The following is a 23,087-nucleotide window of genomic DNA, read 5'->3' on the forward strand; positions in this document are numbered from 1 at the left end:
TGCCTCGATAGGCTTCAACTTACACAGTTGCAACCAACACTCCATTAACCGTTTCCAAGACCTGAAGGCTGCAGGGGACACCTCAGCCTTGCACTTTTCCGGAGCTGCAGACGAAGGGATCCTTGGTTGGGGGACGTTGGTACCCCGGAGTGACAACGCTGTTATCTCGGCCTGAAGATTCTGGATGGCTTGTTGCTGGGTTTGCAGCACTTGGTGAGCCTGCAGCACGGAAGCCGGCAACATCCTGACGCCGGTTCCAGAGGTTCCTGTCCTTGCAATCCTGCCCCTAGGGGATGCAAATGAGGGTCGTCTCGACGGTGGTGCCATGCTGTGCCACGGTTATTACAGTAGGTCCTCTTAAAATCCTACTCACTGTGCCATGTTAGATCTTAAACTAGGCAGGATCAAGAAATGACAGTCAGCATTGTTTCTTATCTTCATTGCAACTGACGCTGCTGCATCATGCACAGCGGAAGGAAATACAGATAGCCTGTGACGTCGACAATGACGTCACTTATGTGGACGGAGCTTAGGCGCTGCAAGCAGCCTCATCTTACAATGGTGAAAGAGGAAAGAATGAATGAAGAAGACAATGAATGTCCAGCAGAATTTACAGGTGGAGGCAGGATAAAGGACAATATCTTTATATTACAATATTGTGAGGAAGAGAGCTATAGTAACAAGAAACCCCTTATAGTAACCGCGATAGACTTTAGTAAAGCATTTGACTCTGTAAAAAGGGAGGTACTAATAGAAGTTTTAAAGGAATATAGAATTAACACCAAAATCATAAGTGCAATTGCAAATATTTATGAAGAAGATACTACGGGCATTGACTTAGGAGAAGGTATAGAACAAGAAATGGAGGTTACGTGTGGAATTAAACAGGGTTGCACAGGATCAACTTCACTTTTTAAACTAATTACGTATATTGTCATGAAGGAAATAGAAGAGGAAGGAAATGGTTTCTGAAATCAATTAATAAAGGTAGAATCATTATTTTTTTTGCAAATGATGCCTTAATAATTGCACAGGATATACATAATGCAAAGCGTAACATCCAGATATTAGTAGAAACTGGTAAAAAATGTGGGTTAGAAATTAATACAGAAAAGAGTAATATTATGATTTACAATATGAAAGAAAAGCCAGATAACATAGAGGGAATCAAAGTAGTCGAAAGTTTAACATACTTAGGAATAAAGCTAGATAATAATAGGAATATATTTAAAACTCAGAAAAGGGTAATGTTAGAAAGGGCACAAAAATTAGCTAATCTAACATATTCAGTTATAGAGAAAAGTTGCAATAAAGTAATGATAGGAAAAACGTTCTGGAAAAGTATTGCTTTACCTTCTATTTTGTATGGAACAAGTATTATAAATCTAACAGAAACTGAAAGAGAGAAACTACAACGAATAGAGAATGGGGCATACAGGAATATTTTAGGTGCCACTAAAAGCACAGCTAATACTACTCTAAGTGGGGAGATAGGTCCATCTTCTATGAAAGCAAGGGTGATGGATGGGAAGCTGCAGTACTTAAATCGTATCATGAATGGAAAGAAGGAAATACTGAAAATAATTATCCAGGATATTCAAGAAAAAGAAGGAAGATGGTGGAAATAACCTGCAAAGTATTTGGAAGAATTAAGTTTAGGCATAAGACAGATAAGAAGAATGAACAAGGCATAAATAAAATCGGAAACCAGAAAGTGGGATACTGAAATGGAAAGAAGAAATAGAAAGTAAAGTAAGCTTAGAAATATATAGAACGTGGAAGAAAGAAATTAAAGAAGAGTTGCTTTGTGACAATACATTTGCTTCAGTGATAGTTTTTAGAGCAAAAACTAATACGTTAAAACTAAATATTATAAATAGACACAATGAGGGGAATGTAAACTGTAATTTTTGTGAAAATGAGGAGGAAGATTTGTTACATTTTTTGTTGTTTTGCCAGGAATATAGAAAAGAAAGGAATTAAGTAATTGAGCTACAACAACCCTACGACGAAGACTTAAAGAAGATAGTAGGATTATTTTTATTTAGTGAAACAAATATAGAAAAGAAAAAAAGAAGTATTAAACCTGATGTGGAAGAAAAGACAAAACAGTACAAGGAGATAAACTTTGGAGGCGCCGTTGTAAAGGCTATGCCTCGTCCCGGAACCTTACCTGAACCTGAGACCTGAGACTGAGACCTGAGAGCTGCGACTGCGAGCAAGCGGAAGCCACAACCACACTGACACAGACACAGTGCCACTTGGAGTCTTGGACCATGAACCTAAGGCAACAGTGTACAAGACATGCAATATGGATTTTAAAGATTTGACACGTTGGCATACAGCGATGATAATGCAAATTAGGACATTATGAACAGTTCTTGTTGATTAAAGGCAATCCAATGTGACGTAAGTCTATTTCATTTTCAGATTTTTGAACTAGAAGCTATAGATGACTTTTGACATACTGTATTAATGAAAGGAGGGCCTTTGTATATCAGCGGCCAGTTCCTCCAGCGAGCATAAAATATGGCCACCAAATCCTCCCCGACCCCTAACCTAATCTGAATCTTTACCTACTTTACTAATGAGGGAGGCGGGGGCCGCCCAACGCCCCCTACAACCCACCTTACACTGCTGTATTCTAAGTTAGCCGAATCATACATACATGTGGCCGCTATCATGCATACACCCCATGAAATCCTATATTAGCAACATTCTGTAATCATAAGATATTTCCACAATAATCGCCAAGCTTACCTACCTGAGAAGCTTTGCACCTTTAAACTATTGTCATTTTAACTTTTGTATGTAACCAAGATTAAGACTGTCGTATAAACGAGTTTCGTAAGTTATAGAACAATGTAATAAACGTTTTGTAGAAAATAGCATGTTATTATTGAAATTTGGGTTTTATAATTATGGACAGAGGAAGCTTTTCTACTAAAAATCAGGTGTATCTTATAGAAAAATAACCATTTCTTCAAAAATTACACATCATTTTCACTGCTAATAAAAACTTAATTATCTAAGAAATAATAATCAATGGAGTTAACGTCTGCAGCTCGGCATGTACTGCTTGCCAGTACATAGGGGCTTGGTTTTTTTCTTTTTCTGTGATTGCACGGGGAAGCAAAAACCATTGGATTTCTGAAAATATCCACGTTCTTAGATGGTCTGATGGATTTTCTGTTTATATGCTGTTACAATGAAGGTCATATTCAGTGAAGCACATTATTTACTTCAGGAATACCTTATTTTTTCTGTCCAAAATGTTGTTCTGTCCATAACTATAATTTTACTATAATTTGTTGTGTTTTTAGCATTTTTGTGAATGATTCGTAGTGGAAATCCAATAGTTTTTGAGTTATGGTGGTTTGACTATCATACCTGAAAAGCTATGTCTTTGCTCCAGGAACCTTTATCAATTACGTTTGACATACTAAAGAATAGAGTGTACAGTGGAACCTCCACATACGATTGTCCCAACATATGAATTTTCCAACATCCGAAATAAAATTCGACCAAATTTCCATCTCGACACCCGAAGTCTTGCTCCAACATACCACGTAAATCATACGCGTACGCCTGGAATTTTCTCGAAAGCGTTGATCGTAGTTTCTTGTTGACGCCGCTAGACGGCAGGACATCGGAGGGACACCAATCGAGCATCGCCTTGATCAGTCCTCTCATCTCGTGTGCATTGTGCAGTTCTCTATTTGCTTAGTTATTAACAATGCTTTTTATCTTCCTTTTTCACGTTTTGTTTTTGTGTTTTGTAATCATGGGTTCTAAAAAGCTTAGTTTCGGTTCAGGAAGTAGTAGTGGTGAAAAAAAGAAGTCAATGCTTTCATTAGAACTAAAACAAGAAATAATAGAAAAGCACGAGCGAGGTGTGCATGTTAGCGATCTGGCTAAACAATATGGCCGGAATATGTCTATGATCTTGACGATCCTAAAACAGAAGGCAGCCATTAAAGCAGTGAAACCGTCGAAGGGGATCACGATTATTTCTAAACGTCGTAGCCCTACCCTGGAAGAGATAGAACGCCTGTTGTTAATATGGATAAAGGACAAGGAGATTGTTGGCGATACGATCACTGAAACGATCATTTGTGAGAAGGCCAGCGCTATCTATTGTGACTTGAAGGTGGCGGGCTCTGGGGGTGACGCGGGGGAGAGTTCAACCGATCCTACGACGGAGGAATTCAAGGCGTCTCGAGGTTGGTTCGAGAAATTTAGGAAACGGACCGGGATTCATTCAGTTGTTTGGCATGGAGAAGCTTCAAGTTCGGACACCAAGGCTGCTAAAGACTTTTTGTTCCATAACCGAAATACAAACCATGCTATTTACATAGGGTTTACGTTCGGCGTAGCTAAAAATGACGAGCCATTAGATTTTAACGAGGGATAAATACCCCCGCGCTAGTTAGCAATGGGGTAGGGGAAGGGGTAGCTTGCTACCCCTCCCCCCCCACACACCGGTGAATTGTCTCACTTCACTTTTGGCTCGGACGATGAGCAGACGTGTCTGTCTTTCGTCCTCGCTTTTGACAGCCTTAATCTGTTTTTTCTTTTTCTTCAGCTTTGTGTGTTTGGAAGTTGGCCTCTACCTTCATCGCAATTATGCGCAAATGGCCTGGACTCTCCGGCTGCCCCTGGGGAACCTTCATGTCGGTGGTCGAGACGGATCCCTACACCCTTTGCCTGCAGTGTCGAGGTCAACGGTTTGCTAGAGACTTAACTTGTAGTGAGTGCAGGGAGTGGTCTACCTCCCAGTGGGAGAGGTTTGCCCGGCGGCGTAAGAAGAATCCAAGAGAGACCTTTCTCCTTCAAGGGCTGCCTTGAAGAAGGAAGGCTCCAAGGACTCTTCTTCCGCCGCCCGAAGCTCCCACTCGGCCGGCCTCTCGTGAGAGGCCGTCGAGTGGTAGCGTAGGCCATTGTTTTGTTTCCCGACCTCGGGGTGCGGGAGAGGGCGTTGCCTCCCATAGCGGGGCAGCTCTCCCTCCTCCTCCGGGGGAGGATTTTGATTCTCATTATGATGATGACCATGCTGTATCTAATGATGATCTCTTTCAGCTTTGGGCTTCCTTGGGGCTTAAGGGCTTGCCCTCCAAGGAAGCCCTGTTTGACCTGATCCAGTTAGGGGCTGCTGTCAAACAATCGCCGGTAATAGCAGAGGTAGACACTCTGTCTATTGTCGACGTGGTTGTGGCAGAGGCTTCCGACGGGTCTGGTCAAACCTCTGCTGCTGCTGCTGTTGCGGATGTTGCTGAAGGCTCAGCCTCCCCTTCCGAACATCCTTCGAAGGGGAAGTTGAGTCCCACGGTCTCCCCTGCGGGTGCGTCTCCTCCTCAGGGGAGCGCACTGACAGAAAGACTCCTCTTCGGAGGACCGACGATGTGGATGCCCTTTCTCGAGGCCGCCTCCGCCGTAAGGCTCGTCCTCCTCTTCGCCGTAGGGGCCTCCCTTATCCCTACAAGGGAGTTAAGAGGCGCCTCTTCAGGTCGTCTCCGCCGCCTTCCCCTTCTCGTCGGGAGCAGACCGTAGCAGCCACGTCCTTGGACCTCTCCGCAGATTGCTCGCGATCTACGCCTGCCAGACCTTCCAGTCCTTCTGGCCTACCTTCACCCCTGGTTGCAGATGCGCAGCAGGCTCCTTCTCACCCCATCACCCAACAGGCACCGGTCCCTTCGGGGCAAAGGGATGTCTCCCACGGTGTGGGTAATTCCCTTGCGCATCAGGGTTCCCCTGTGCGCTCAGCACACATGCGCTCTCCTGAGTTGCAGCCGTCAGTCTCGCCTCGCCAGCGCTCTCCTGCTCGCCAGCTCTCTCCTGCTCGCCAGCGCTCCCTGCTAGCCGTCAGCGCCCTTCTGTTCCTGCTGCGCGCCAGGCGCGCCATTGGTCTCCTGAGCGCACACGATCTCCTGCTTGTCAGCGCGCACCTGCGCACCTTGTTCCTGATGCTCGCCCACGCGCCCTAGATCTTCGGATCTGGACGCAGGCAAGGACCTTACTCCTTCGCCTCGCGCTCCTGCGCGCCCATCTTCACCTGTGCAACAGCGCGCACGCTCCCCGGTGCGCACTTCAAGAGTTCCTGCACGCCCGCGTGTCCACGAGTCTTCCTCTTCTGAGCCCGACCGCGAGCGTTCGCCCTTGCGCGTGTCCTCGCCATCCGATCCTGCGTGTCGACACCCTCCTGCGCACCAACGATCTCCTGAGCGCCCGCGCGATCCTTCGCCTGTGCGCAAGCGCTCGCCAGAGCGCCCAAGACTCGGATCGTCATAGGTCTCCGACGCGCACATGCGCTAGATCTCCTGCGAGCGGTTGATCGCCTGCACGTACTACGCGCCATCGTTCGCCAACGCACCAGTGTTCCCCAACGTGCCGACGCTCGCCCACGCGCCATAGATCTCCAGTGCGCCATCGATCTCCTGCGCTTCATCGTTCTCCTGACTGACAGCGATCTCCTCTACCCTCGCACGCTCATTCACCTGCGTGCCCGCGCGCCAACGCGCCCCCCTTGCCAGCGCGCCCGTGCGCGTCTATCTCCGCTCGACTGTGCGCCCGCGCTCGTCTATCTCTGCGCGACTGTGCGCCCGCGCTCCAGCAGCCGCCCGCACGCGACCCCCTGAATGTTCCATCGCATGAGCGCCAGTGCGACCCCCAGCGCGACCCCTGTTCTCGCCGGGTTCCGCAGCTTGTGCCTACGACAGGGACGCGTACTTCCAGATCGCCATCAGGATCGCCACTGCGCAAGCGCAGGTCTCTCACCCAGGACCAGGAAGAGTCTCCGGAGAGGTCTAGGCAACATTCTTTCCGTTCTTCTTTCCAGGTAGGCCCTGTTGCGTCCACTCCGAAGGATCAGGAGATCCCCTTCCCTCCAGCGGGGATTGCTGACACTGCGTCCGTCACCCGTCAGTCTTGGTTTGGTCACCTGATGAAAGCGGTGGTGCAGGCTGTGAAGCCAGCCCTCGCTGATCTGGGACTCAGACCAAAGACAGACTCGCCCCCGCTGAAGAGAAGGAGAGGAGTGGACATCGTGGTGACTTCTCCCAGGGAGAAGTTGGCTCCTAAGAGGTCCGTCAGGAAGGCTCCATCTCCTTCGCGGTCGTTTTCTCCTTCTCCTGTGGACAAAGCTTTTCCGTCCTCTGGAGAGTCCAGCGAGGTGAAGGCCTCTCCCTCGGCACCAATGGGAGGAACCCCACCTCGAGGAAGAGAAACGTCTTGCGTGGAAGGTACCTTCCAGACCTCTTTGCTGGAGTCCTGTATCCCACCCAGGAGGGAACCTAAGGACTCAAAGACAATTCCTAAGTCGTCTTCACGGATCCGTCCAGAGCCAACCAGACCCCGGGAGAACGTCCACGTGTCTCCCCAAGAAGAGCCTCTGTGGACGGGAGACTTAGCTGCCAGTCCACAGGGAGGAGAGCAGCATGAGTCTGAGCATGCCTTCTGGCAGGTCTTGAATCTGATGAGGCAACTCGATAGGTTTAAGGACCCGGAGATCGCCCCTCACGAAGGCAAGGATACAGTCCTAGACCAAGTCTATGGTACCCAGAAACCCCCAAGGGCCAGCGCAGCTTTGCCTTGGTCCCAGGGGGTGAAGAGTGCCAGAGACAAGGTCGAAGCTCAGCTCTCGGAACTCGCCTCCTCCAGCCGTTCCTCTGCCGGGAACAAACTCCTCCCACCTCCTCGTTTACAGCAGAAGAGGTATTTTGAGATCATGGGGGAGTCCAGTGTAGCTCTCCCCCTCCACCACTCGGTGGAAGAGCTCACAAGGAGAACTCCTCTTGAGAAGCTTTCCTCCCGGCAGGTGACATTCTCGGCTTCGGAGATCCTTAGCACGGAGAAGGTCGCGAAGTGTGCCATGCAGACCACTTCGTGGCTGGACGTCTGGCTGGGTACTCTGGGCATCCTATTGCGCTCCGAGGACTTGTCTAAGGAGAGCAATAGGAAGGCCCTGGAGACCTTCCTCCTCTCGGGCACTCGCTCCATTGAGTTCCTGGCCCACCAGGTTACCAACCTGTGGGCCAACTCGATCTTAAAGCGACGGGATGCGGTGACCAAGAAGTTCCATCCGAAGGTCCCCGCCGTGGATGTCTGCTGGCTCAGACACTCCTCCATCCTTGGAGGAAGCTTGTTTGAGCCCAAGGATGTAGAACGCACAGCTGAGAGGTGGAGGAAGTCGAATCAGGATTTGCTCCTCCAAAGGACCCTCACATCTCGGCCCTACAAGCCTCCAGCTCCACAATAGCATCAACAGCAGCCTCGCAGGATACCGAAGCAGGCTCCGGCAGCTAAGACGAAGGTGTCTAAGCCACAGCCCTTTCCTGTCAAGGACAAGAGGGGTGGTAAGTCCTCCAGGGGAGGCAAGACTCCTAGAGGGAACGGCTGTGGCCGTAAATGCTAGGACTGGCAGTCCCCCCGCGTGTCCACCTGTGGGGGGATACCTAAAAAGTTGCGTGCACAGGTGGCAGCAACATGGGGCCGATTCCTGGACGGTTTCTGTGATCGGCCAAGGTTATCGCGTCCCATTCACAACATCTCAACCTCCCCTGACAGCGAATCCAGTGTCGTTGAGCTCCTATTCCATGGGATCGGCAAAGGGGATAGCCCTTTGGGCAGAAGTCTGAGATCATGCTCAAGAAGGATGCTCTCCAAGAGGTCGTCGACGGCTCCCCAGGCTTCTTCAGTCGACTCTTTCTTGTAAAGAAGGTGTCTGGAGGCTGGAGACCTGTCATCGATCTCTCAGCTCTGAACAAGTTTGTCAAGCAAACTCCATTCAGTATGGAGACAGCGGACACGGTCAGACTTGCAGTGAGACCACAAGACTTCATGTGCACACCGGATCTGAAGTACGCATACTCCAGATCCCAATCCATCCGTCTTCCAGGAAGTACTTGAGATTCAGCCTAGACAGCAAGACCTACCAGTTCAAGGTACTGTGCTTCGGTCTCTCCACAGCACCTCAGGTGTTCACCAGAGTGTTCACCCTGATTTCGTCATGGGCGCACAGGAACGGCATCCGTCTCCTCCGATATCTGGACGACTGGCTGATCCTGGCAGACTCGGAGTCGACCCTTCTTCGACACCGAGACAGGCTTCTGGGACTTTGTCAAGATCTAGGGATCATGGTAAATCTCGAGAAGTCCTCTCTGCAGCCGTCCCAACGACTGGTATATCTAGGCATGTTATTAGACACCAATCTCCACAAAGCCTTTCCTTCAGACGACAGGATAGCAAGGCTGAGGAGAGTGGCAGAGCCCTTCCTCAGGCAGGAAGAGCTTCCATCCCAATCATGGTTACGTCTTTTAGGTCACCTAGCCTCCCTGGCCTGTCTGGTCCCGAACGGCCGTCTCAGGATGAGATCCCTGCAATGGTGGCTCAAGTCCCAGTGGAGTCAGGGCTCCGACTCCCTGGACTCTCTGGTCCCTATAGGACACACGGAACAGGCGGACCTGCGGTGGTGGGTGATCGACGAAAACCTACGGAAGGGAGTGGATCTTCTCGTCCTTCCCCCGGATTTGACGCTGTTCTCGGACGCGTCAAAAGAAGGTGGGGGGCTCACATTTTGAACCAGAGGGTCTCAGGTCTTTGTTCAGAATCAGAAAAGTACCTGCACATCAACCTGCTAGAAATGAAGGCCGTGCATCTGGCCCTTCAACAGTTCTAACGGACGCTGGCGGGCCACTCCGTGGTGGTTATGAGCGACAACACCACAGTAGTGGCTTATATCAACAAGCAGGGAGGTACCTTTTCACAACAGCTATCCCATCTTGCAGTAGATATTCTGAGGTGGTCTGAAGTCCACTCGATAACACTTATCAGGTCGCTTCATTCCTGGCAAGAGGAATGTGTTCGCTGACAGTCTGAGCAGAGCTTCGCAGATAGTGAGTACCGAGTGGTCTTTGTATCCTCAGATAGCCAACAAAGTCCTGACTTTGTGGGGTTCCTCGACGGTGGACCTGTTCGCGACGGCCTTGAATTTCAAGCTGCCTCTGTACTGCTCCCCAGTCCCAGACCCCAAGGCTCTCTGGCAAGATGCTTTCCAACAGCGGTGGGACAACATCGACGTGTACGCCTTCCCACCGTTTTGTCTGATGAGAAGGGTGCTCAACAGGACCAGACTATCGGTCAACCTGTCTATGACCTTAATAGCTCCGCTATGGCGTCACGCGGAATGGTTCCCGGACCTTCTGCAACTCCTAATGGAATCTCCGAGAGAACTTCCCCCACGACACGAGCTACTCAGACAACCACAATGCAACATCTTCCACAAAGCCGTAGCCTCGCTTCGGCTTCACGCCTGGAGACTATCCAGCGTCTCCTCACGGAGAGAGGCTTTTCGCAGCAGGTTGCGGAAAGAATGTCTCGATACCTGCGAAAGTCCTCCGCAGGAGTATACCAGGCGAAGTGGAGAGTCTTCTGTGGTTGGTGTCGTGGGAGGGGTATCTCTCCACTCGATGTCACTATTCCAGTAATAGCGGAGTTCCTCGTGTATTTGCGGGAAGAAATGCGCCTTTCGGTCTCGACGGTGAAAGGCTATCGCTCAGCCTTAAGCCTGGCCTTTAGGCTGAAAGGAGTGGACATTTCTTCCTCACTAGAACTCTCTTTACTCATACGTAGCTATGAGCTTACCTGCCCTCAGTCGGAAGTGAGACCTCCTCCTTGGAACGTGGTTCGGGTTCTCAGGACTCTGAAGAGACTTCCCTTCGAACCATTAAGCCAGGCCTCTGATCGCCACCTGACTTGGAAGACGGCTTTCCTACTCGCATTGGCCTCTGCCAAACGAGTTAGTGAACTTCATGGTCTCTCATATGACATCGCCCATTTAAGGGAATGAGGGGAGGTAACGTTCAGGTTCGTCCCTGAGTTTGTTGCCAAGACTCAGAACCCTGGAGTGCCGGACCCACGGTTCGACTCCTTCAGGGTCACGAGTCTCCGTTCTGTAACAAGTGACCCAGACCATCTGCTACTATGCCCAGTGAGGAGTCTGAGGCGTTACTTGAAGAGAACAGCTGCAGTTCGTCCCTGCGTGCAGGCGTTGTTCGTAAGCACGGGAAGGACTAAGAGGAGGGTCACCAAGAACACCATCTCGGTTTAGATTCGAAGGGTTATCCATCACGCCTTGAATCCTGACCCTCCTCCGTCACGTCGCTCTAGGTCACACGATGTCAGGGGCATCGCTACGTCCCTGGCCTTTAAGAGAAACATCTCTGTGACGCAGGTGCTACAAGCTGGGGTCTGGAAGCGTCAAACGACCTTCACAGCCCACTACCTGCAGGACGTGACCCACAGGAGCCTCGATACGTTTTCTATCGGCCCCGTGGTGGCTGCACAACACCTGGTCTAACCTCAGGCTCCTTATTGGACAGGTAGCAGAAGGTTGAGGGCATTGTTACTCGGTCTCAGTCTGCGTGAATGAAAGAGTATGTCTGGCCCTTATTCTTTTCTTCATCCTCCCCTCTCTTGGGGAACGCAGCATCCTGGTCTTTGCATAGCTGACCTCAACCTCTGCAGGTAAACCATGCTCCCTTGTGTTCTTAGTATTAAGTTAATACTGTCGCGTCCCTCATACTCTGACGAGGTGGTATTGGGAACGTCCTAGCCTAGAATTCCATCTAAAGGACTCCAGGTCAACTTCCTAGGATGAGTCACACTCTATTCCACCACACACAAGCTTATGTAGGCTGCACGTTCCTTGCAGAGCAAGGAACTTGTGAGGTGCAGGGACTCTTTTTCTCGAGTGCTACTCACTCGGATTCTGAGTCCCCGGGTAAGCCAAAGCCAGTAAGGCTGGGGACTTTCCACCCTTCCTAAGGGGTAAGTCACCCTATGTAAATAGCGTGGTTTGTATTTCGGTTACGGAACAAATGACAGATTCGGAGATAATTTGTATTTTTCCTAACCATACAAACCTTAGCTATTTACACATATTTGCCCGCCAGCCCTGTCCCCCAAGACAAGTCCTACCTCTAAGTGAAGTGAGACAATTCACCGGTGTGTGGGGTGGGAGGGGTAGCAAGCTAAGTAGCGCGGGGGTAGTTAACCCTCGTTAGAATCTAATGGCTCGTCATTTTCAGCTACGCCGAAAGTAAACCCTATGTAAATAGCTAAGGTTTGTATGGTTAGGAAAAATACAAATTATCTCCGAATTTGTCATGTTAAATAGTTCGAAAGCATCGTGGAGGAGAAAGGCTACGTAGAGCAGCAGGTTTTCAACTGTGATGAAACCGGTCTGTTTTGGAAAAAGATGCCTAGTCGAACATACGTTACTGCCGAAGAGAAGAAAATGCCTGGACATAAGCCAGTGAAGGATCGGTTAACTCTTGCGCTTTGTGCCAACGCCAGCGGGGACTGCAAAATTAAGCCTTTATTAGTTTACCATTCCGAAAACCCTAGGGCATTTAAAGCACATGGAATTAATAAAGACCTGCTACATGTTCGATGGCGTTCTAATTCTAAGGCTTGGGTCACTAGGCATATCTTTGTAGAAATGGTGAACGTAGTTTTTGGCTCTGCTGTCAAGAAGTACCTTCAGGAGCGGAATTTGCCTTTGAAGTGCTTGCTTTGTTTGGACAATGCACCCGCTCACCCCCCAGGACTCGAAGATGATATCATCGATGAACACAAATTTATCAAAGTGTTGTATCTTCCACCGAATGCCACCCCTATCCTCCAGCCCATGGACCAGCAAGTCATCTCTAATTTTAGGAAGCTCTACACCAAGCACTTATTTAAGCAGTGCTTTAATGTCACGCAAAGTACCAACTTAACTTTGCATGAATTTTGGAGGAACCATTTTAATATTGTGCACTGCTTAAAGATCATAGATCAGGCTTGGGAGGGAGTAACTCATCGGACACTGAATTCAGCTTGGAAGAAGCTTTGGCCTGATGCTGTTGCTCCCAGAGATTTCGAAGGTTTTGGCCCCGAGAATGAACCTGTGCTTGCCGCCGGGGAAGACGTTAAAGAGATTGTATCCCTTTGCAAGTCAATGGGTCTGGAGGTGGATGAAGATGACATCACCGAACTCGTCGATGAGCATCATGAAGAGCTCACCACCGAGGAACTCAAGGAGCAGCAAACCATGCAGCATGATGAGTTCCAAGCGCAGTTGAGTGAGTCGGAGGAGACCGAGGAGGTAGGCCAAATCTTGGGTACGGCTGAAATAAAATAGATGTTAGCATATCATCAACACGTGGTTGATTTCATCGACAAGCATCACCCACAGAAACTTTAGTTGTTCCGTAACTGGAATACAAACCATGCTATTTAAAGTGGGTAAAATTTTAACGAAGGATTATTACCCCACCGCTAGTTAGCGGGGGGTAGGGAGGGTAGTTAGCTACCCTCCCCCCTCACACACCTGTGTTGTAGCTCCTCTTTTACTTTGGCTCGGGTGGTGATTGGACGTGTCCGCCTTCACCCTCGCCTCTTTGGCAGCCATTGACCATTGCTTTTTCTTTCTTTTTCTCAGAGTGTTGTGAAGTTGGCCTCTACAATGCGGAAGTGCCCTGGGTTTCCTGACCGCCCTTGTGGGACCTTCATGTCTTCCATTGAGACGGATCCTCACACCTTATGCCCTTATTGTAGGGGTCAGCGGTGTGAAAGTGAAAATGTTTGTATGGAATGTAGGGAGTGGCCTACCTCCCAGTGGGAGAGTTTTTTTCGGCGCCGGAAGAAAAAGTCCAGACGGGATATTTCTCCTTCAAAGGTTTCTTTGAAGAAGGAAAATCCTAAGGACTCTTCTTCCGTAGCCCAAACCTCCTCCGAAACTCTCACTCGGTCGGCCTCTCGTGAGAGGCCGTCGAGTGGTAGCGTAGGCCGTACTGTTGTTGACCGATCTCGGGGTTTGGGAGAGGGAGTTGCCTCCCATAGCGAGGCAGCTCCTCCTCCTCCCCCGGGGGAGGATTTAATTATTTCTCTTGTTAATAATGATCTTTTGCAGCTTTGGGCTTCCTTGGGGCTTCAGGGTTCGCCCTCCAAGGAAGCCCTGTTTGACTTGATCAGGTTGAGAGCAGCTGACAAACAGTCACCGGCGGTTGACCCTTCGTCTATTGTCGAGGCTGTTGTGGCAGACGCTTCCAATGAGAGTGTTCAAACCCCTGCTCCTGTTGTAGCTGAAGGCTTAGCTCCCCCCTCCGAACATCCTTCAGGGGAGGATCTAAGTCCAACGGTCTCTCCTGCGGGTGATTCTCTCCCCCCGGGGGAGTTCACTGACAGAGACTCCTCTTCGGAGGACTGATGATGGTTTGCCTGCTGCTCCCAGAGGACGCATCCGACGTAAGGCTCGCCTTCCTCTTCGTCGCCGAGGTCTTCCTTCTCCTCACAAGGGTGTTAGGAGGCGCCTCTTTGGATCTTCATCCTCGCAGTCCCCCGCAGAGGAACCTCGTCCTTCAGCTACTGTTCCTGCTACTTCCTTGGATCTGGACCTCTTTGCAGATCGTTCGCGATCTCCTACGCCTGTCAGACCTGCTGACCTGCCTTCACCTTTCCTGGCTGCTGACGCGCTGTGGGCGCCCACACATCCCGTTTTCAAACGGGCACCGGTCCCTTCGGGGCAAAAGGGGCTTTCACACATTGTGTGTAAGTCCCTTAAGTGCCAGGTTTCCCGTGTGCGCCAACGTTCTCCTGCACGCAAGCGCTCACCGGTTGCTGCCTCATCTCGCCAGCGCCCTCCTGCACGCCCACGATCTCCTGTTCGCCCTGTAGTTCCAGAGACTACACGCCCACGATCTCCTGCTCGCCAACGGACCTCTGCGCGCCCTCAGCCTGTTACACGCCATGGACGCCCTCGGTCTCCTGCTCGTCACCCGATCTCCTGCTCGTCAGCGTTCTCCTGCGCGCCAGCGCTCTCCTGCTCGCCAGCGCTCTCCTGCTCGCAAGCCCTCTCCTGCTCGCCAGCGCTCTCCTGCTCGCCCTCAATCTTCGGATCAGGGCTCCAAGGAGAAATCTTCTTCCTCTCCTGCTCGCCAGCGTTCTCCTCCACGATCGCCGACTCGCCATCAGACCTCGCCTGCTCGCCATCCCTTGCCTACGCGCCATCCCTTGCCTGCGCGCCCACGCGCCCTACGGCTTCCCCCTTACGGGCCCTTCATCATCCTGTGGCTGCACTCCATCCGAGGTCGCCTACGCGCCCACGCGCCCTGACACCTACGCGCCCACACGCCCTGTCACCTGCGCGCCCACGAGCTCCTCCTGCGCGCCATCGTTCTCCCACGCACCAACTCGCGAACTCTCCTACGTGCCAACGCTCGCCCACGCGCCCCCTCGCCTACGCGCCACTGCTCGCCTACGCGCCATCGCTCGCCTGTGCGCCATCGCTCGCCTGTGCACCATCGCTCGCCTGCGAGCCATCGCTCACCCGCGTGAGCAATCGGCCCCGAGCTAGGCAATGGCCTATCGCACGAGCGCAATACCCAGTGCGATGCCCAGTGCGAACCACAGCGCGTGCCCACACAAGATCCGGCAGTACGCATCAGGTCATCTTCATCGCGTTACACACACACACACACACACACACACACACACACACACACACACACACACACCATGTAAGGGCAGGACAGGGCGCCCAACGGAGGGAGGAAAATCTCCGGACAGGTCCAGCTTCTTCTTTTCAGGCAGACCCAGTTGTAGTTTCCACTCCTAGGGATCTTATGATCCCCTTCCCTCCAGATGGTGTCTCCAGTCGGCTGCCCTGGTTTGGGCCCTTGATCAGAGCGGTTGCGCAGGCTTTCAAGCCCGCTTTCTCTGAACTAGGCCTCAAATCAGCGGCTATCTCGGCCCCCCCCTGAAGAGGAAGACAGGAGTGGACGACGTGGTTACTTCTCCAAGGGCGAAACTGGTTCCTCGGAAGCCGTCGAGGAAGGCTCCTTCCCCTCCCCAGAGTTTCTCTCCATCCCCCATGGACGAGGGTTTTCCGTCCTCAGGGGATTCTCGTGAGGTGAGGCGTTCTCCCATCGCACCAATGGGAGAAACCCCACCTCGCGCCGAGAAGTCTCCTCGGGTGGAGGCGGAGAAGAGCCCCCCACCATCTTTGTTGGAATCCTGCATCCCTCCTTGGAGTTAGTCGAAGGACTCCAAGACGGTCCCGAAATCTTCGTTGAGGATCAGACTAGAACCAGGTAAGCCCGCGGAGAACGTCCACGAGTCCCCCCAAGAAGAGCCTTTGGGGACTGGAGACCTTGCTGCTAGTCCATCAGGAGGAGAGCCGCAGGAGTCGGAGCATGCCTTTTGGCAAGTTTTGGCTCTGATGAGGAACCTTAATTGATTTTTGGATACAGAGATTCCTCCTCAAGAGGGCAAGGACACAGTTCTGGACCGAGTCTTTGGTACTTAAAAGCCCCCTAAAACCAGCGCGGCTTTGCCCTGGTCCCAGGGGGTCAAGAGTGCCAGAGATAAGGTCGAGAGCCAGCTCGGAGCCTCTCCAGCCGTTCCAGCGCCTGGAACAAACTTCTTCCGCCTCCTCGTGTCCATCAAAGGAGGTACTTTGAAATCATCGAGGAGTCCTGTTTAGCTCTTCCCCTCCACCACTCGGTGGAAGAGCTCTCCAGGGGAGTCCCTCTTGAGAGACTCTCCAACCAGCCAGTGTCGTTCTCGGCCTCGGAGATTCTCTGCCAGGAGAAGTTAGCAAAAGTGTGCCATGCAGGCCACTTCATGGCTGGATATCTGGCTGGGATCTCTTGGCATCCTGATACGATCCGAAGACTTGTCTAAGGAGAGTACCAGGAAGGCCTTGGAAACCTTCCTTCTTTCAGGCACTCGTACCATCGAGTTTCTGGCCCACTAAGTCTCGAACTTGTGGGCTAACACTATCCTGAAACGCCTTGATACGGTGTCTGAAAGATTCAACTCGAAGGTCCCCAACACCGAGGTCAGTAAGCTCAGACATTCCTCCCTTTTGGGGAGTAGTCTGTTTGAGCCGAAAGATGTAGAGCAGGCGGCTGAGAGGTGGAGGAAGTCCAACCAGGACTCCCTCCTCCAAAGGGCTTTAACCTCAAAGCCCTATAAGCCTCCAGCACCCCAACAACCTCGCCCTGCAAAGACAACAAAACCGGCAATAGCAGCAAAGGCAGCGGTGCCTAAACAGCCCTTTCCCGTCAAGGACAGTATAGGCCTGAAGTCCTCCAGGGGAGGTAAGAATCCTAGGGAGAGTGGCTGAGGCCGCAAACGCTAGGATTGGCAGTCCCCCCCGCATGTCCACCAGTGGGGGAATGCCTCCAAAGTTGCACGAACAGGTGGCAGCAACTCTGGGCCGATTGCTGGACGATCTCGGTGATCAGCCAAGGATATCGCGTCCCTTTCATAACATCTCTTCCTTCCTTGACAGAGAATCCAGTATCGTTGAGCTCTCTTGCCATGGGATCGGCAAGAGGGCAAGCCCTTTGGGCAGAAGTCAAGACCATGTTGAAGAAGGACGCTCTCCAAGAGGCCGTCGACGGGTCCCCAGGCTTCTACAGTCGACTCTTTCTTGTAAAGAAGGCATCTGGAGGCTGAAGACCAGTCATCGACCTCTCAGCTCTGAACAGGTTTGTCAAGCAGACCCCGTTCAGCATGGAGACGGCAGACACGGTCAGACTTGCAGTGAGACCGCGAGACTTCATGTGCACACTGGATCTGAAAGACGCGTACTTCCAGATCCCAATCCATCCGTCTTCAAGGAAGTACTTGAGATTCAGCCTAGACAACAAGATCTACCAGTTCAAGGTGCTGTGCTTCGGTCTCTCCACAGCACCTCAGGTTTTCACCAGAGTGTTCACCTTGATATCTTCGTGGGCACACAAGATTGGCATCCGTCTCCTCCGTTATCTGGACGACTGGCTGATCTTAGCAGACTCGGAGTCAACCCTTCTTCGACACCGAGACAAACTTCTGGGAATTTGCCAAGATCTAGGGATCATGGTAAATCTCGAGAAGTCTTCTCTGCTTCCTTCCCAAAGACTGGTATATCTAGGCATGATATTGGACACCAATCCCCACAGAGCCTTCCCATCAGACGACAGGATAGCAAGGCCGAGGAGGGTCCCAAGTCCTTTCCTCAGACGAGACGAACTCCCAGCCCAATCGTGGTTACGTCTCCTCAGCCATCTCTCATCCTTGGTCCATCTAGTTCCCAACGGTCGCCTCAGAATGAGATCTCTGCAATGGCGACTCAAGTCCCGGTGGAATCAAGGACACGATTCCCTGGACGTCTTGATCCTCCCCCCGGATTTGATGCTGTTTTCGGAGGCCTCAAAGAAATGGTGGGGGGCCCACGTCTGAACCACAGGACCTCAGGCCTGTGAGAAGAATCATAAAAGTGCCTCCATATAAATCTGGTAGAAATGAAGGCCATTTTTTTGGCCCTTCAACAGTTCCAACAGCACCTGGCGGGTCACTCTGTGGTGGTGATGAGCGACAACACCCCAGTAGTGGCTTACATCAACAAGCAGGGAGGTACCTTTTCAGAACAGCCATCCCATCTTACAGTAGAGATACTGAGATGGACCGAAGTCCACTCGATTCCACTTTTGGTTCGCTTCATTCCGGGCAAAAGGAATGTGCTAGCCGACAGTCTGAGGAGAGCATCTCAGATAGTGAGTACCGAGTGGTCTTTGGATCGTCAAGTAGCCAACAAAGTCCTGATTTTGTGGGGTTCCCCGATTGTTGATCGGTTCACGACAGCGTTGAATTTCAAACTGCCGCTGTACTGTTCCACAGTTCCGGACCCCAAGGCTCTCTGGCAAGATGCTTTCCAACAATGGTGGGACGTATACGCCTTTCCCCCATTCTTTCTGATGAGGAGGGTACTCAACAAGACCAGACTATTGGTCAACCTCTCGATGACTCTCATAGCTCCGCTGTGGCATCACGCATAATGGTTCCCGGACCTTCTGCAACTCCTTACGGAGCCTCCGAGAGAACTCCCTCCACGACACAAGCTACTTAAACAACCACACGCCAACATCTTTCACAAAGCCGTAGCTTCGCTTCGGTTTCACGCCTGGAGACTATCCAGCATCTCCTCGCAGAGAGAGGATTTTCACAACAAGTTGCGGAAAGGATGTCTGGATACCTGTAAAAGTCATCCGCAGGAGTCTACCAGGCGAAGTGGAGAGTTTTCTGTGGTTGGTGTCGTGGAAGGGGTATCTCTCCACTCGATGCCACTATTCCAGCAATAGCGGAGTTCTTCGTGTATTTGCGAGAAGAAATGCGCCTTTCAGTCTCGGCAGTGAAAGGCTATCGCTCAACCTTAAGTCTAGCCTTCAGGCTCAAAGGAGTGGACATTTCTTCTTCGCTAGAACTTTCCTTACTCATACGTAGTTATGAACTTACCTGCCCTCAGTCGTAAGTGAGACCTCCTCCATGGAACGTGGTTCAAGTCCTCATTTCTCTTAAGAGACCTCCCTACGAATTACAGTGAACCCTCGCTACTTCGCGGTTCGACCATCGCGGATTCACCACTTCGCGGATTTTTTCCATAACCCATATATATACAGTAATATATATATATATAACGGATTTTGAGCGAAGCGAAAAATCTATTTTTGGGTGAGATAGCCATGGCGTCCTGATGGAAGGTTCCTTTTTGGTAGCTTCCTTGGGTATAAGACTACTAAGATATTCCCAGAGAATTTAACCACAGGTTATCACAGAATTCTAACTTCTGGAGCGAGTATCTCAAAGGTTTCCCTTTAAGACATCGTAATACAACAGGGGACGCGCATGTCTGAACGCGCCACATAGCTATCTTCACCCCGAACAGAGTTAATGCTTCGGTGTGAAAGGATTGAGAATAGCTGGGAGCCGTTCCACAGCTAATCTCACTCGTGGCTACTACTGATACTCGAGACGTAAACAAACGGACGCCATTGCTCTAATGACGTCACGCCCGTCTTCATCCTGAAGCCAGTTGCTGCCCATCACCATGATACAGTAGCACATGGTGGGAACAAAACTGGACGAAGTAGTAGGGAGGGTCCATCAGGACGCCATGGCTATCTCACCCAAAAATAGATTTTTCGCTTCGCTCAAAATCCGTTTTTTGGGCTCAAGCCATGGCGTCCTGATGGAAGAGTACCAGAGAATCAATGTATCGTGGTAGATTTTCCCCTAGTATTAAGTGCCTAGGCATTGACAAAACAGCAAAGTAATCTTAGATAAAGAACCATAGGGACGAAGTATCCTGCCCCCCTTGGCAGTGAAGTTCCCATGGGCTATGCCGACGTCAAAGTGGTATTGAAGGGCTATTCATCCTGAGAGAAGAACTTGAAGAACTTAGAGATGAAGCTGAATGTTTGGTATTTGTATAGGAACATTCTGAAATTAGACCAGTGGTGGTTGGACACTGTGTATAGAGTTCATCTCTTGGGTATCAGAAGTAAGTATTCGTGTAGGAACCTTACTTAGTCAGGGTGAATATAATTTAGGATTAGACATCTTAAATTCTTCATAACCATAAGAAAGGAGGAATAAATAAAACTATGACAGGTATGTATTTCATAGTAAGTAGGAGCTGATAGAGACGCACAAGTAATAAAATAGAAATTTTATTTCACAAATGCAGAAATTAAATAATTTACAGCAAAAAGTAAAGTTCATTTACAGTAATAATAATGTACATAGAAATAAAGGCTTGCTCTTGAATCTGAAAAGGAATTTCAGGATATTAGTAGGTACTCGTTCTCGAGGAACGCAAGTCTTTAATTAAAACACATCATGCTCAAGGCATGCGGCACTTGTGTGACACTATGACATTTCACCTGGGATAAGAACAGTTATAAAAGCACTAAGTGTTTTTCGACATCACTATGAATCGCTCGAGGGTCAACATAGGCACCCGAAGAGTTAGAGTCCCAAGTAACTCACTGTTCTACGCAGAGTTAGGTGCAGGTTTCATAACACTACCTGCGGCTACCACAAAATGTTTGACTTCGTGCACTTGTTTCGCATAGTGTTTAAAGAAAACTCGCGAGGACTTCCAGCCCGTGAAGTTTTTAAGGCTTTCAAAGTCCATGCTCTGAAAGAAATTCAGAGAAGATGCCACTTTTCTAGGATCATGACCAGCGGGTGTACTGTTCGGATCCGCTCTGCGAATGAAGTAGGTGATTTTCGCTCTTAATTGTTTCAGTGACAGGTCGCTGCCCGATGTTTCTCCTTTGAAGAGTTGGCCTCCACCAAAGTTCGAAGTTCTGCGAAGATAGACCTTGAGGCTCTCTACTGGACATAGAGAGACATCCTCCTTCAGGGGGCATATTCTCCAAGGGCCCCATCTTTTGGTGGGTAATTCATTTTTAGCGAGAAACGTCGGATCAGGGGAGAGGGTCACTTCTCCTGAATCGGTAAACAGGATGTGTCCTTCTTCTCTTGATAATGCCACTATTTCACTGACTCGAGCTCCCGAAGCGAGAGCAAATAAAAATATAACTTTCTGAGTCAGATCCTTGAGGGGGCATGAATCGTTGTCCAAGTTGGAGGCGAAATGGAGTACCTTGTCTAGTGACCAGGAGATCGGTTTCGGTGGGGGTGCTGGACGTAGGCGAGCACATGCTTTTGGTAGTTTGTTGAAGATGTCGTTGGACAGATCAATTTGGAAAGCATATAGAATTGGTCTAGTCAAGGCCGATTTGCAGGTTGAAATCGTATTGGCTGCTAATCCTTGTCCATGAAGGTGAATAAAGAAGGACATACAGAAATCAATCGTGATTTCTTTAGGATTTTTTGTCTTGACAAAGGAGACCCATTTCCTCCAGGATGATTCATATTGCCGTCTCGTGGATTCGGTCTTGTATTCCTCTAGGAAGTCTAGACTTTTCTTCGAGATCCCAAACCTCTTCTTTGCGGCAAGGGAGAGAAAATCATGAGATGAAGGTCCTTGATTTTCGATGATGAAGCGAAGACAGTCGACTTCTGTACTTGTTGAGAGAGAACTGGGCCCGGGAGAGGGATCAGCTTGGGCTGCAGCTCCAGGACCAGGGGGTACCAGTTGCTCCGGGGCCACTTGGGAGCCACTAGGGCCGCTGTCCCTTTGAAGGTTCTCAGTTTGGAGAGGACTTTCAACAGAAGGTTGGTGGGAGGGAACAGGTAGATCTTGGACCATCTGTTCCAGTCCAGTGACATGGCATCCACTGCTTCTGCTTTGGGGTCCTCGTACGGGGCTACGTACAGAGGAAGTTGATTGTTGTCGCTCGTTGCAAAGAGATCTATCTGAAGTTCTGGGACTTGGTGAGAGATGAAGGAGAACGATCTTGCGTCTAGAGACCATTCCGACTCTATCGGGTTTGTCCGAGATAGAGCATCCGCTGTCACGTTGCGGAATCCTTGTAGGTGAACTGCAGACAGGTGCCACTTCTTCTTCTCTGCCAGACGGAAGATTGGGAGAAGCACCTGATTTATCTGGGGCGATCTTGAGCCTTGGCGATTGAGACAACGAACTACCACCGAGTTGTCTAGGGTTAGACGGATGTGGATCGAGGGCGGCGGGGATAACTTCTTCAGTGTTAGAAGGACCGCCATGGCCTCCAAGATGTTTATGTGGAACGTCTTGAATAGTGGAGACCAGGTACCTTGAACCTGTTTCTGGTGGGAGTGACCTCCCCAACCTTCCAGTGAGGCATCCGTGTGGATGTTGAGTGATGGAGGAGGGTGTTGGAGAGGAATGGACCTTTTCAGGGCCTTTTCTTCCGACCACGGCTTTAGGAGGCGTCGCAGTCTGTTTGGAAGCCGTCTCTTGAGGTCTCTTCGAGCGATGGATGCCGAGCGTCTCCAGACTCCCGCGGCATCCTTTAGCTGTGCACGAAGCACTGGGTTTGTCACTGAGGCGAATTGTAGAGAGCCTAGAACTCGTTCCTGCTGTCGTCTTGAAATGCGTTTGGATTTCAGTAGTCGCTTGACAGACCCTGCTATTTCCTTCCTTTTCTTCTGGGGGATGGAAAGGCGGTGTGACTGAAGATTCCAGTGGATTCCCAACCACTGAAACTTCTGAGCTGGAGAGAGGCGAGATTTTTTCTCGTTGATCTTGAATCCCAGGTGTTCTAGGTACTGGGTAACTTCGTTGCAAGACTTTGCACACTCTTCGGGCGATGGAGCCCAGATTAGCCAGT

The 23,087-nt window shown here is 50.4% G+C and overlaps 1 protein-coding gene across 2 annotated transcripts in view; it reads left to right on the top strand.

Moving 5' to 3' along the window:
* Window positions 1-2,230: 2,230 nt before the first annotated feature.
* LOC137642663 (uncharacterized) overlaps window positions 2,231-23,087 on the top strand; it is a 40,253-nt gene continuing 19,396 nt past the window's right edge. The window contains exon 1 of one of the 2 annotated variants that reach the window (XM_068375430.1): window positions 2,231-2,409. The gene's annotated coding sequence lies outside the window, so the exon portion shown is untranslated. The remainder of the gene's footprint in view (window positions 2,410-23,087) is intronic. The other variant, XM_068375431.1, reaches the window with a different exon arrangement.

The sequence above is a fragment of the Palaemon carinicauda genome, chromosome 6 (genome assembly GCF_036898095.1).
Source record: "Palaemon carinicauda isolate YSFRI2023 chromosome 6, ASM3689809v2, whole genome shotgun sequence".
Classification (NCBI taxonomy): domain Eukaryota; kingdom Metazoa; phylum Arthropoda; class Malacostraca; order Decapoda; family Palaemonidae; genus Palaemon; species Palaemon carinicauda.